We start from the raw sequence: 15,212 nt of genomic DNA on the forward strand, positions 1-15,212 counted from the left end.
ACATAAAGGAAACTCCAATAATCCTTTTTCGTCATGTAATCCCTTAAGTCTGAAAAAGTATAAAATAATACGAAAGGGATGAATTTTCGATAATTTTAACGAGCCGAGAAAAACAAGCACTTGATCTTTTTGTGTAATAATCCCTCAGGTCCAAAAAGATTAAAATCTAAAGGAGGGATGGCACTCCCGGTATCTTTAATGAGCTGGAGAGGCCAACTGCTCAGCAATCTTTTCATATTTTACGAGTCAGACGAAAAGAGCTTAAAGGAAACTCGCTTTTTAGGAACGAGTGATAATTTCGGGTAGCAGCTGATTCCAGGTAAGGTTTGGAATTTTCCAATCATGACAGTGTTACAAGGATGGGTAACAGGATCACTCTTTGCAGCTGTTCCTCAAAAAGGGGTAAACAATCAAATGGAGGTGAATGATTGGCTAAAATAGAGTGGAGGTGATGATGAGAACACGACCAAGGCTCAAAAGCTGATGATAATGCATTCACAATGGTTATTTACCAGAAATTAGTTCATTTTTTAATGAGCTTAAACTCTGGGGGAAACATTTTCTCATTGCTTAGGCTTAATTTTTAACGAGCTTAAACTTCACATAAAAACTGCTCGTGATAACAGTCATTTATTATTTGATTTCACCACTAACCACTTTGTTCCTTGGACAGTTGTACTGCCTGTTCAATTGCTTCATCAAAATTATTAGAAATGAACAATACATGCTTAAAAAATGAGTTAAAACACTAATACTTTACTCGAATTACGTGAAAATTAATTTAAAGGTGGTTTTTACCCCTCATTTTACCAGTTCATTTGAACTTTGGTTTGTTGGAGCTCTGGGGGCACCTTTCCCCCCTGATTTTCACTAGCTACTTTCAGGAGATTTTGTGGACGATTCTTGGCACCGTCTGGACCAGGTAGGAGCTAAACCTAAGCTCTTCAGTTTCATTCCTTCCTTTTTGAATTCTGAGCATGTTTCCCTATTTTTCTGAGCCCCTGGGGTTTGAAAAATTCGCCTTCGCTCCATCACACCCTTCCTATATCGAAAGGTGCGATGCATACTGGCCTGGCCATTGGCCAGTCAGTATGCATCTCACTCAGTACACTACTGGGGTGCGATGGGCGCGAGAATGGAAACTTTTGCACCGTTTTCTCGTGGAATTGTTGGCATTTTGGCACGGGAGTGGTGTTATGGTACAGGTGTTGTCCTTGATGGCAACTCTCTTTGGTGACAGATCTCAGTTCAGGTGCTCAGAATGAAGGAAATCTTGTATACGCAAGTTCACCTTGCCAAACACGCGTATACACGCAGGTTATACGTTCAGAAGTCACATATGCGTATACACGCACTTTTATGCACAGAAAAGCGCGTACAAGGTGGGAAACTTATTTTTGGTCCATGGTTGTTAGTCCTTGGAATTTGAACCTATGGTTTCTCGTCAGAGGTGTTGACCCCAGGTTTTGGGCCCTTGGTATTGGTTTATTATGGTTTTGGACCGTGGTATTGTGGAAGGCCTAAAACTATAAAAGAGGAAGGAGATCATGTGACAAGGGATCTGTGAATTATTATTGAATATCTGATAATGTATGAGATCTGGAATACTGGTGATTGGGTTATGGTGCAGATCTAGATCTGAATGAAGGAGGAACCTAAGCGCAAGAAGGATAAGGACTATTGATGGATCGAAATCTCAAGGCTTGAACATTGGTATCTCTGTATGATTTTGATCTGTTATATGTGGTGCACTCTTGATCTATAAATCTGGGTTAACTAATGTCTGAATGCTTAAAAGAATAAATTATCCTTTATAAATATGTACGCAGGTTCAGTGAATTGCAGGTGCGTATATACGCTTTTTCTGTGAGTGAAAGAAGCATATACATAGGTTGGTTGTGGTACAGAGGCATATACTCGCAGATTGCTGAACAGTGAAGTAGCGTATATATCTTGATTTATGTTCTAGCTGCTTCTGTTTTATTACTGCAGTGTTCTGGGTTCAGAATTGGTGTTTGATTACAGTTACTGTGTTCTGGGTACAATGATCAGAGAAGTTTTTATTTGGTTCAGCTTTTGGATTGGTGAAAAGGAGTTTGGGTTATGCACAAAATTCCTGATGTTTGATTGATGTTACTTGTGGATCCAGTCTGAAAATTAATGAAACGAGGTCCCTGAAAGCAAAGAGAAGGTTGTAGCCTTCTGCAGGTAGGAGACTGCATACTAGTATCTCAAGCTAGTACAAGAACTTAGGGGGTTGGAGCTCCCTTCCAGGAAAGCTGGAGAACGAGAGAGAGTTGTAGCTCTCTGCAGGTTGCAGCCTGCATACTAGTAAAGACTGCACCAGTACAAAACATTGTAAAGAGAAGTTTCTAATTAAAAAGAAGATAGAGATGAATTGCAGCAGGGGGTTTTCACCCACATTGGGTTTCCTCCTTATATCTTGTGTTCTTGTGTGTGACTGTATTCTGTTCTGTTTCTGGTACTGTTTATTTGCTTCTGATACACAGATTAATAACTGACATCTGAAAGATAAATCAAATTATTAGTCTGCTTTGTATACGCGGGTTTCTTTATCTGTAGTTGCGTATATACACGGTTTTTATTAACAGAAGTAGCGTATATCATCTGGAATTGAAAAAGGAAATATTTGACTTGTTAATACTGATTCACCCCCCCTCTCAGTATTATTTCCAACAATTGGTATCAGAGCAGGTCCTTCTGAAGAAGCTTGATCGCTTGAAGGAAGATCTTTCATCATGAGCAACTACGAGAGGGAAGCATCAATCAGGCCACCGGCTTTTTATGGGACAAAATTCGTATATTGGAAGGTAAGAGTTACTACCTATCTTCAATCTTTGGGTACAGAAGTATGGGATATCATAGATACAGGATATACTTTTCCAGCAGCAACTCCTACAGATCCGGCTGACAAGAAGAAATATGAAACAAATGCAAAGGCGGTCAATACTCTATTAGGATGTCTATCTCAATCAGAATTCGTGAAAGTTATGCAGTTAAAATCAGCAAAAGAAATATGGGACAAGATTGTCCTAAGCTATGAAGGAGATGATCAGGTAAAACGAGCAAAACTTCAAACCCTCAGGATTCAGTATGAAAATCTCAAGATGTATAATGATGAAAGTGTGGCTAACTATTTTCTTCGTGCAGATGAGATTGTTAATTGTATGAAAAATTTGGGTGAAGAAATAAAAGAGGCTATTGTGGTTGAAAAAGTTCTAAGATCTTTATCCCCTAGGTTTGAATCTAAAGCTGCAATAGAAGAAAAAGAGAATCTACAAAGCCTTAAAATGTCACAGCTGCACGGAATTCTAACTGCTTATGAAATGAGGAAAGGAGGACCATCAGACACGAGAGAAGCTATCTTCAAGGCTTCAGGCAAAGGCGAGTACTATGAGTCAGGACACGTGTCAGAAGAAGAAGAAGAATCAAATTTTGTCAGAAATCTTCAATGAGGTACTGGACGGTTCCGAGGTAAGTTACCTTTCAAATGCTTTGCTTGTGGAAGAGTCGGTCACTATGCTGCCAAATGTCCTCACAAGGATAAGATTGACAAAGGGAAGGAACCTGTTAGATGGAACAAGAAACAGAATGCAAATAAGAAAAGCTATTACACTCATGAAGATAGTGATGGACTTTCAAATAGTGACGAAGATGAACGAGGTAATAAGTATAAACTTTTAATGGCATTTGAAGATGATGACTACATGGATGCTATAGATGTAGAAGGCTTTTGTGAAGAGATGACTAATCTCAAAATCTGCTTAGAAGAGAAAAGTGCAATTATTGATTCTCTACAATTTCAACTGGCTGAAAGGGAAAAACATCTTGAAAAATTGGAATGTGAAATTGTTTGTCTTAGAAAGGAGATTGAGAAAACAAAAGCTATTAATCTTAAATTTGTTAAAGGATCTGAAACTCTGGATGAGATTATCAATGTGCAGCGTTCTCCACTAATCAAGACAGGTCTGGGATATAATGGAGAAAAATCTCAAGCTTCTACCTCCAAAAGTTATCTTGATGCAGCAAAGAAGAGCGAGCAAAGGCCTAAAAGAAATCATCAGGTAAATCAGGGACAATTTACCTCAAGAACGAATAAAGACTATCAAGAAAATCGGGGACAAGCTACCTTAAGGACAAACAGAAGCTACAATCGCCCACAGGTAAAATCTTCCCAATTTGCCTCAAGAATGGATGTCAGTAGAAACTACAATCAGTTGGATGATAGATTTGATAATCGCAGGAGTTTCTTCAATGGCCAATGTTTCTCTTGCCATAATTTTGGTCCCATAGCAGCTCAATGTGTTGCCTATAAGACAATCATGACTAGAGAAGCTCAAAAACAAAGGAATATGACTGGAATCACGAAAAGGACTTATAACAACTTTTCGGCCCTTGAAAATGAAGTTGAATATTCTATTTGTAATAACTTTGGTCATGAAGATTCTGAATGCAGGAGAAGGTTTTGGAAGACAACTCAGAAGGAACATACCTCAAGTGCCAGAACATGGAGAATGAAGGAACCACAAACAGAAAGATGTGGGATAGCCTTCTATGCAGAGGACAAGAAAATATATGGTATATTGACAGCAGATGTTTGAAGCATATGACAGGGGATAAAGAAAAACTTTAATCGTATACTGCATTAGAAAAGGGAAAGAAGGTGTCTTTTGGAAATGATGCCCCTGCATCCATAAAAGGAAAAGGCACTGCTCAGTTGAAAGAACAGGTCAAAGCTGGAAATGTTTTGTATGTTGATGGCTTGAAGCATAATCTACTGAGTGTTAGTCAGATGTGCGATCAAGGAACCGAAGTAATATTTCGATCAAATGGATGTAGTGTTCGTGATCTTGATACAGGAGAAACAGTGATCAAAGGAAGAAGAACTCCAAATAATCTATACATATTTGAAGAAGGACAACAACAATCCTATTTAAGCAAGGATGATGAACACTGGTTATGGCACCAGAGGTTGGGGCATCTAAGCTTTTCACAAATAAGGAAGCATGAAAATACCAAGCAGTTCATGGTCTTCCAGATATCAAAATTCCAGACAACACCATATGCAAATCATGTCAGTTTGGTAAGCAAACCAGAACTAACTTTCCTGAGAAGGAAGGATCAGCTAGCAGGCCTCTTGAGCTAGTCCATACAGATGTATGTGGTCCATTTAGGACAAGGTCACTTCGAGGAGAAGAATACCTTATATTATTCATTGACGACTTCTCCAGGTTTTTTTGGTTAGGACTTATGAAGCACAAAGACGAAGCATTCGAAAAATTTAAATCCTTTAAAGCCTTGGCTGAAAATGAATCAGATTACAAAATTAAGTGCCTCAGGTCCAACAGAGGAAGGGGAATTTACCTCAAATGAATTTTTTGATTTCTGTGAAGAACATGGAATAAGAAGGGAATTCTCTACAGCTAGGACTCCTCAACAAAATGGAGTGGCGGAAAGTATGAACAGAACAGTCCAACAAATGGCTCGTGCTATGCTTGATGAGTCGAGAACTGCCGCAACCTTCTGGTGTGAAGCTGCATATGCTGCGGTTGTTATTCTCAACAAAAAAAATGTCCGAGTGAACAACACTCAAACTCCTCATGAGCTCTGGTATGGCGAGACTCCTTCGGTAAAGCATTTCAAAATTTTTGGGAGCAAATTCTATATTAAGAATACTGATGAGCAGCTTGGCAAACTTGAACCTAGAGCAGATGAAGGCATTCTCCTTGGTTATTCTTCCTACAACAAAGCATATAAGTGTTACAATAAAAGACTTGGAAGAATTGTTGACAACATTGATGTAGTGGTTGATGAAAAAGGATACATCCCTAGAGAAGTGAATCATGAAAATATCAATGAGGATGAAGACTACTCTCCAAATTAGACAGATGATAAAGAAGAACCCCAAGAGGCACCAGAGGAACAGATAAGGATAGAAGAGAAGACTCCATCCAGGTATGTTCAGAAGAATCACCCAGAATCTCAAATTTTGGGGCAGAAAGAAGCAGGTATACAAACAAGAAGAACAATAGCAGAAGCTTCAAGCTATTTGGCATTGCTCTCTTCCATTGAACCGCAAAATGTAAAAGAAGCATGCAAAGATGAGTGTTGGGTTAAGGCAATGAATGAAGAGCTTGAGCAGATCGAAAAGAATAACACTTGGGAGTTGGTTCCTAGACCAAAAGACAAAAATGTCATAGGAACAAAATGGATCTTCAAAAATAAGATGAGTGAAAATGGGGAAGTGATTAGAAACAAGGCCAGACTTGTTTGTAAAGGGTATGCTCAACAGGAAGGAATAGACTTTGAAGAAACTTTTGCTCCCGTTGCTAGACGTGAGGCCATCAGAATGTTCCTTTCTCTCTCTAGCTTCCAGAAGTTCAAAGTATTTCAAATGGACGTAAAATCAACCTTTCTGAATGGAGACTTAGAAGAAGTGTACATAGAGCAACCAGATGGCTTTATCCTTGGGAATGATCCAAATCTTGTATGCAGACTTAAAAAGGCTCTCTATGGCCTTAAACAAGCTCCAAGGGCTTGGTACTACCGCTTGGACAAATACCTTCATCAACAAGGTTTTTCAAAAGGATCAGCAGATAGCAATCTTTATATAAAAATTGAAAATGACAAATTGCTAATACTTGTTGTGTATGTAGATGATATTATCTTTGGCAGCAACGAAGAAGGTATGAGTCAAAGCTTTGCCTTGGTGATGCAGAAAGAATTCAAAATGTCTTTGCTCAGAGAACTGACATACTTTCTTGGAGTGCAAATCCAACAAAATGAAGGCGGTATCTTCTTGTCTCAAACCAAGTACCTCAAGCAGATTCTGAAGAAGTATGGCATGGAAGATTCAAAACCAGTATGTACCCCCATGGTTACAGGATGCAGCCTTAGTGCAAATGATGAATCGGCAACAGTGCATCAACCAACCTATAGATCCATGATTGGAAGTCTACTTTATTTGACAGGTACCCGACCAGACATCATGCATGCAGTGGGAATGGTTGGAAGATTTCAGGAAAATCCAAAGGAAACTCATCTTCAGGCAGTCAAGAGAATCTTCAAGTACCTTCAAGGAACTCAAAACTATGGCTTATGGTACCCTAGAGATATAGATCTCACACTTCATGCTTACACAGATGCAGATTGGGCCGAAAGCGTGGATGACAGGAAGAGCACAAGTGGTGGTGAATTCTTTATGGGTTCCAGATCAGTATCTTGGTTCAGCAAGAAACATAGTTCGATTGTTTTATCTACAGCTGAAGCGGAATATGTGGCTGCTGCATCTTGTTGCACTCAACTTCTTTGGATGATGCAAACCTTACAGGATTTTCAAATCACTTGTACTCCACCTGTCTCTATCTTATGTGATAATACAAGTGCAATAAGCATTTCAAAGAATCCTGTCATGCATTAGAAGACCAAGCACATGCCTATCAAATATCACTTTCTTTGGGAACAAGTGCTTGAGCAAAAAGTCAAGTTGGAGTATGTTCCAAAACAAACCAATCAAGTTGCTGATATCCTTACCAAACCACTACCCAGGGAAACTTTTGAATATCTCAGACAGAAGCTGGGAGTAGTTGATGCTTCATCCTGCTGTTGAAGATTTTTTGTTTCAAAGAAAAGTTGGTGTACGCGAGTTGGATGAGGGGAATCCGCGTACATACGCAGATTTATGCAGGTGCAGTCGCGTATATGGAATTCTAAAGAAAATCAACAAGAACAGACTCTGGTTGAAGAGAGTCTGATATGGGTCTGTCAGAGACCATCAGGCACAGGTTCAGGGGGAGCAGATAATCTTCTAACAATGCATTGTTGGCATTACCTTAGAAGCCCTTGGTTCTAGTACTCAAGCTATTTTTGTTTCAGGTGGATCAGCTGCAGAAAGGAGAATAGAAGAACAACATGGTTGCTGATATATACAGTGATTGTTAGATGTTGCTGATAGTAGTTATTGGTGATTTGCATAGTCTTGATATTTCGTTTCTATGACATGTATATCTTTTTTATCAAGGTCATGTAACGGCCTATTTTGGTTTCCCCACTATGCCTGGGATGATTGATGCAATGTGATTGGTTGTCATATGTAAATTTCTGATGTATCCCCACTTGGTTGGGTGATGGATGTATGTATTGAGTCTTTTGGTGATAGGAAGGTCTTTCATAATGTATATGTCTTGGTTCTTCTTGAGGAACATCCTTTGCAGATATTGCCTACAGTCAGGGGGAGCATGTTTAGCACAGCAGAGCAGAGATATCTATATGTACTCAGGGGGAGCACAGCCCTTTGCCCTTGATGACAAAGGGGGAGAATGACTTTGAGGATCTTGGGGTTGCCATCAAGTCCAAAGGGGGAGATTGTTGGCATTTTGGCACAGGAGTGGTGCTATGGTACAGGTGTTGTCCTTGATGGCAACTCTCTTTGGTGACAGATCTCAGTTCAGGTGCTCAGAATGAAGGAAATCTTGTATACGCAGGTTCACCCTGCCAAACACACGTATACACGTGGGTTATACGTTCAGAAGTCGCGTATGCGTATACACGCACTTTTATGCACAAAAAAGCACGTACATGGTGGGAAAATTATTTTTGGTCCATGGTTGTTAGTCCTTGGAATTTGAACCTATGGTTTTGGACCATGGTTTCTCATCAGAAGTGTTGACCCCAGGTTTTGGGCCCTTAGTATTGGTTTATTATGGTTTTGGACCGTGGTATTGTGGAAGGCTTAAAACTATAAAAGAGGAAGGAGATCATGTGACAAGGGATCTCTGAATTATTATTGAATATCTGATAATGTATGAGATCTGGAATACTGGTGATTGGGTTATGGTGCAGATCTAGATCTGAATGAAGGAGGAACCTGAGCGCAAGAAGGATAAGGAATATTGATGGATCAAAATCTCAAGGCTTGAACATTGGTATCTCTGTATGATTTTGATCTGTTATATGTGGCGAACTCTTGATCTATAAATATGGGTTAACTGATGTCTGAATGCTTAAAAGAATAAATTATCCTTTATAGATTTGTACGCAGGTTCAGTGAATTGCAGGTGCGTATACACGCTTTTTCTGTGAGTGAAAGAAGCGTATACGCAGGTTGGTTGTGGTACAGAGGCGTATACTCGCAGATTGCTGAATAGTGAAGTAGCGTATATATCTTGATTTATGTTCTAGCTGCTTTTGTTTTATTACTGCAGTGTTCTGGGTTCAGAATTGGTGTTTGATTACAGTTACTGTGTTCTGGGTACAGCTATCAGAGAGGTGTTTATTTGGTTCAGCTTTTGGATTGGTGAAAAGGAGTTTGGGTTATGCAGAAATTCCTGATGTTTGATTGATGTTACTTGTGGATCCAATCTGAAAATTAATGAAACGAGGTCCCTGAAAGCAAAGAGAAGGTTGTAGCCTTCTGCAGGTAGGAGCCTGCGTACTAGTATCTCAAGCTAGTACAAGAACTTAGGGGGTTGGAGCTCCCTTCCAGGAAAGCTGGAGAACGAGAGAGAGTTGTAGCTCTCTGCAGGTTGCAGCCTGCGTACTAGTAAAGACTGCACCAGTACAAAACATTTTAAAGAGAAGTTTCTAATTAAAAAGAAGATAGAGACGAATTGCAGCAGGGGGTTTTCTCCCACATTGGGTTTCCTCCTTATATCTTGTGTTCTTGTGTGTGACTGTCTTCTGCTCTGTTTCTGGTACTGTTTATTTGCTTCTGATACACAGATTAATAACTGACATCTGAAAGATAAATCAAATTATTAGTCTGCTTTGTATACGCGGGTTTCTTTATCTGTAGTTGCGTATATACGCGGTTTTATTAACAGAAGTAGCGTATATCATTTGGAATTGAAAAAGGAAATATTTGACTTGTTAATACTGATTCACCCCCCCTCTCAGTATTATTTCCAACAATTTTTGCCTGTTTTTTGCCAAATTAGGACCCTGACTCTTCTCTTGCTTGTTTTGTAGAGATTCATCGGAGCAAAATGGTTGTTACATGGCGAGAACGCGACCATGAAGAAGACGACATGGTTGCTTTACATGATCCGGGTACGGTAACTACACTATGGAACTGTGGCTTGCTCAAGTTTTTCCACATCTCTAGCATGAGGCAACAAATCAACTTGTTGCAATATTTTCTCGATGCATGGGGTCCTACCAACCAGGTGTTTCAGATTAGAGGCAAATCAATCCCCTTCATTGTCGTGGACATCTATTTTTTGACTGGTTTATCGAGGCGTGGTGCCCCTCTTTCATTATCATGTTCCGCCCATGGGGGCGAATCCGTGAGAGATTATATTTGCGGGTAATTCAGAGAGGGATCTTAGCTGACTAGGGACGGCAAGATCAACATCCGAGATGTCACTAACCGGTCCTTGAGGACCATTCTATTCACTTTGCTAGACTGGCTGGTAGTGCGGCTCTTCACGTGGCTAACAGGTCCTATATGCAATATGCCTTGGAATGCCTTGAACCAAAGGTGTTCAACTGGTGTGACGCAGTACTTCCTGTGATGAAAAAACAACTGACCAAGGTAAAAAGCGGAAAATCCAAGAATTTTGCTATGGTTCTATTTTGACTGCTTTCGCCTTGGAAAAGATCCCACTGATGCAGCTGCAGTACATTTCACTTAGCTTACCTCCACCGATTGAGCCACGGATGCAGAGATGGGTCGACCTCATGGCCCGACATGCTAGTCAGTCCCAGGTTTCCTTTTCTGATACCTTCTTTGGGTGGTTCAACCATCAAGAGATGGTTTTTTCCTAGTGTCCATATGCTGGTATGGATTAGCGGGGTGACCCGGATTTGGTGCTGCCGGCTGGTGAGAAGTGGGGTGCTATCAGTAAACTCTCTGACCATATCTCTGTTTATCATTTTTCATAATGTTCTCATGCTTTCTTATATCAAGACTAATCAAAACTCATGTGCTCATGTAGATATTGGACCAGTTCGGCTAGCAGTACGTCTGAGAGCACCAGCTACTTTTCTAGCAGGAGACGCTATGGGGAGGGCTATCCTTCGCGACCTTGATGTGGCTGAGACTCTTTCAGCATTGCAGGATCAGGTCGAGGGTCTCACTCTTGGTATTCCGGACGTGAGGACCGACGAGCTGCCTCTGAGGTTGCAACGACATACTACTGGCATGCTGAGTCGATGGACTAGGCTTTTACACATGATTGCATAGGCGGTGACTTGTTATCACCAACATCATTAAACTAGGGTGCCCCCTATCATTTTGAGTTTTGGGTCATTTGACCGATTTTGTCTTGGTTACAGAACATTATGTATAAACCATAAACAGTTATATATATATTTTTGATTTTCGGAGCTTTATTTTGGTTAAGTTACATGATCTTGATGCAAGTATTAATGAAATGCTTCTTTTATAAATGTTGCACATGTCTATCTAACACATAATTTGCCAATGAGTCCGTTAATGTGTTTAAGTTTTTGGAAATATGCTGATATTGAATAGAATGAAACTGCCTTTCCAAAATCTTGACCCTTAGGAACATGAGATAGATAGCTGGATTCCGTACGGAGTAGATACCGGTGAGCTGTAGGATGACGAGTTGTGAGTCTAGCCTGACGATGAGTCAGCGTATGCCACATGTGATGGCATCAGAGAGGAGCTCTATCAACGTGCTATATTCAGCAATATTGTTCATTGACCGACCAATACATACCCCTCTGAAACTCACTAACTTGCCAGTTGGATCGAAGATGGACTAGGCTTCAGAAGATAGGTTCCGCAAACTACGACTCACTCCGTCGGCATATCCAACAAATGATTCCAATAGGTCTGACATCTGCAAAAAATGTAAAAGCGGATCACTTAACCAAAACAATTACCCTTAGTGAAAAAAAATGTAACAAAAGCATAGGGGTTACTATCTTGAGTCAAGCATAGTAACGCTTAAGGTACAACCAGTTGCGGGTTTATGCCAGTGGAATCCCATCATAATCCACTAACTCATAGGCTCCTTTTTCTAATATACGCTTAACAATATAGGGGCCCATCCATAAAGACTTTAACTTGCATGCTCCCAATTTATCGGACTCCTGGTCATAAAGTAAGACTAGGTCACCTTCTGAGAAGACACGGGGTTTGATATTCTTGTCGAACTGCACATTGACTCGTTTCTTATGGGCTTCGTTAGCCAAATCGGCATCACGACGGGTTTCATCCAATTGCATTAGTTCCAAGAAACGAGCCTCCTCTTCTGAAGTTCTGAGGAGAAGGTCGACCGCGAGTTTGAGGGACGAGATTTCACACTGAACTAGTAAGATCACTTCCAGGCCATACACCAGTTGAAAGGGTGTAAACCCGGTTGCATTCCTCGCCGATGTCTGGTATGCCCACAAGGCTGAGTATAGGATCAGGTGCCAACTCCTTTTGCGGACTCCAATCATCCTTTGCAGCATCCACTTCAGGACCTTGTTGATTTCCTGAACTTGTCCGTTGGCCTGCGGATAATATGGAGTAGAGCTATCGTGGGACAGCCCTAATTTGGCAACCAACTCAAACATCATGTGATTGCAAAAATATGATCCATGATATGTGACTATGGCCTGTGGAACGCTGAATTTGGAGACTACATGATTGAAAAAGAAGAGGGCAGCCATTTCACCGCTGTTGTTTAATGTAGGCATCGCCTCGGCCCATTTGGTAAAATAGTCTACTGCGATTATGATATACCCATGCCCCCCGACCGAGGTGGGGTTAGATGTCATGAAATCTATGCCCCATTTGGCAAATGGCCCAACAGTAACTACTGGTTGCAGAGGTGCGGGTGGTATTCTGGTTTTTTGATCGAAGATTTGACATGCATGGCAACTTCTGACTGCGGTTATGCAATCTTTGAACATTGTTGGCCATAAGTATCCTGCTCGTAAAATATTTTGTGCCGTAGCGTAACCAGATTGATGCCCCCCACATGCGCCTAAATGGCAATCATTCAGGACTTTTTCGGCCTCCTCATGGGTGAGGCACCTGCTCAGAACTGTATCGACACCACGACGGTAAAGTGTATCACCGACGATCATGTAGTCTTTTGCTTGGTATCGAATGCGTCGTTGTTCCGAGTGGGAGGTATTAGACCTATATACTTGGGTTTGGGGATAGAATATTATGTCTCCATACCACGGGTTGCTTGAATATATTAGAAACAAATATTCGTCCACAATCGCTTCTTCTGATGTTGCATCGTTGGACGACGATGGGAGATCACATAGTAACTCCGCGAAAACCAGGGATTTCTTTTATTTGGATTTTACAAATTCCAGATCAACCTCTTGTAGAATTGCTATCCATTTTGAATATTTTCCCCCCAGCAATTGTCGCGACAATATATAGGTCATGGGGTTGCAATCTGACAAAATGGTAGTTTTTCGAAAGAGGACATAGTGTCGAAATCTCTGTATCGCTTGAATAACTGCGAGAGATAGCTTTTCAACGTAGGAGTACTTGCTTTCTGTATCATATAAGTTTCTACTCAAATAATATATAGGATGTTCAATTCCATTGTCTTCTTGAACTAAAACCATTGTGATGGTCATATCCACTGCAACCAAATATAGGTTAAAGTCTTTTTGATAATCAGGAGCTACATTAATGATGCTTTTATTAGGGATTCCTTTAAAGCATCAAAGGAAGCTTGTGCGACCTGATCCCAGACGAAGGGTACTTCGTTTTTCAATAGACGAGTATAACCTTTAGCAAGTTCGGCGTAATTTGGAATGAACCTCCTCAGAAAGTTTGCTTTCGCTTGGAGTTTCTGAATCTGAAGCAAATTTGAAGGTGGAGGCAAATTAATGATTGCCTGAACCTTACATGGGTCGAGATGAATCCCGTCCTTTGAGACCACAAAGCCAAGTAAACGACTAGAACTGACATAGAACACATATTTGTGTGGATTGAGTCGTATCTTGTAGTGTCGGCAGCGTAGAAATATCACTCTCAAATGCTGTGGATGATCGGTCCGCTTTCACGAATGAGCCGGAAGATCATCGAGATATGGTTGAACGATGTTTTTGATGCCATGGAAGGCATAATTCATTGCCCTCTGAAATGTTGCCCCTACATTCTTTAAACCAAAGGGTAGCTTGCGATATGCAAATGTGCCCCACGGACAAGTAAATGCAGTGTTTGACTGGTCTTGTGGGTGGACATTTATTTGATTATACCCGGAAAATCCATCCATGAATGAAAAGATTTCACATCCGGTGCATTCATCAATTATCTGGTCAATGAAGGGTGTAGGGTAGTTGTCTTTCGAACAAGCTTGATTTAAATCCCTATAATAGACGCACACTCTAATCGTCCCTTGTTTTTCATTACAGGAACAATATTCGATACCCAATCGGTTAGAGGAACCGGGTAAATAAAACCAGCATGAAGAAGTTTTTCAACTTCTGCCTTGACGGCAGCAGATTTCTTGGGGTGCACCTACCGTAGCCGTGTCCTACCAGTTTGACATATAGATACATCTTAATTTCGTGTTCGACTATGCTCGAGTCAATACTTGGCATTTCATCATACGACCAAGCAAAGACATCTCTGAACTCGCAAAAAAGAGCGTAATATATTTCTAGTTCTTAAGGAGAACAAGATTTGCCGACATGAATATTCTCTACAACATCTCTTTTGGTCGAGATATTTATGGCGATAGTCTCTTCAATATTGGACAAGTTTCACTCGGAATCCACCGTGTTTACAGTATTTGATAGAAAATCAAAAACTGATGGATGATGAAGGTCATTAGGAGTATCTTCCTTGTAATCTGGAAGATGGGAACGATGGTGGTAATCTTCCCATGGTGCCCCATCAATCATCATTGACTGAAAAATTCCTTCGTCTGTAGAATGTACTTGCGACCAAGGATCTGAAGGGGTACCATATTCCTTAGACCTATCTATCCAAACGCTTGATGAGCATTGATTTGGGTTTGCCTCCCATGCCGAAAACATTGATTGCTACAATATTTCTATTGGGCTTGGAGGAAATACCTGTAGATGATCCATGTTAATATCATTTTCAGACATCTTTTGAATAGAAGATATCATATTGTAGGTTCCCACCGTTGCCACTTCCGCCAGATTGATTGGAGGCGGTAGGGCAAAAGTCCCCATTAATATAGGGTCTTTTAGTAGGCCTACTCCGATATTTTGAAGCGAATGAGGGCTTCCATGGA

Source organism: Pinus tabuliformis, chromosome X, assembly GCF_031772625.1.
Source record: "Pinus tabuliformis cultivar Carrire ecotype Pingquan chromosome X, CPIR1, whole genome shotgun sequence".
NCBI classification, from domain to species: domain Eukaryota; kingdom Viridiplantae; phylum Streptophyta; class Pinopsida; order Pinales; family Pinaceae; genus Pinus; species Pinus tabuliformis.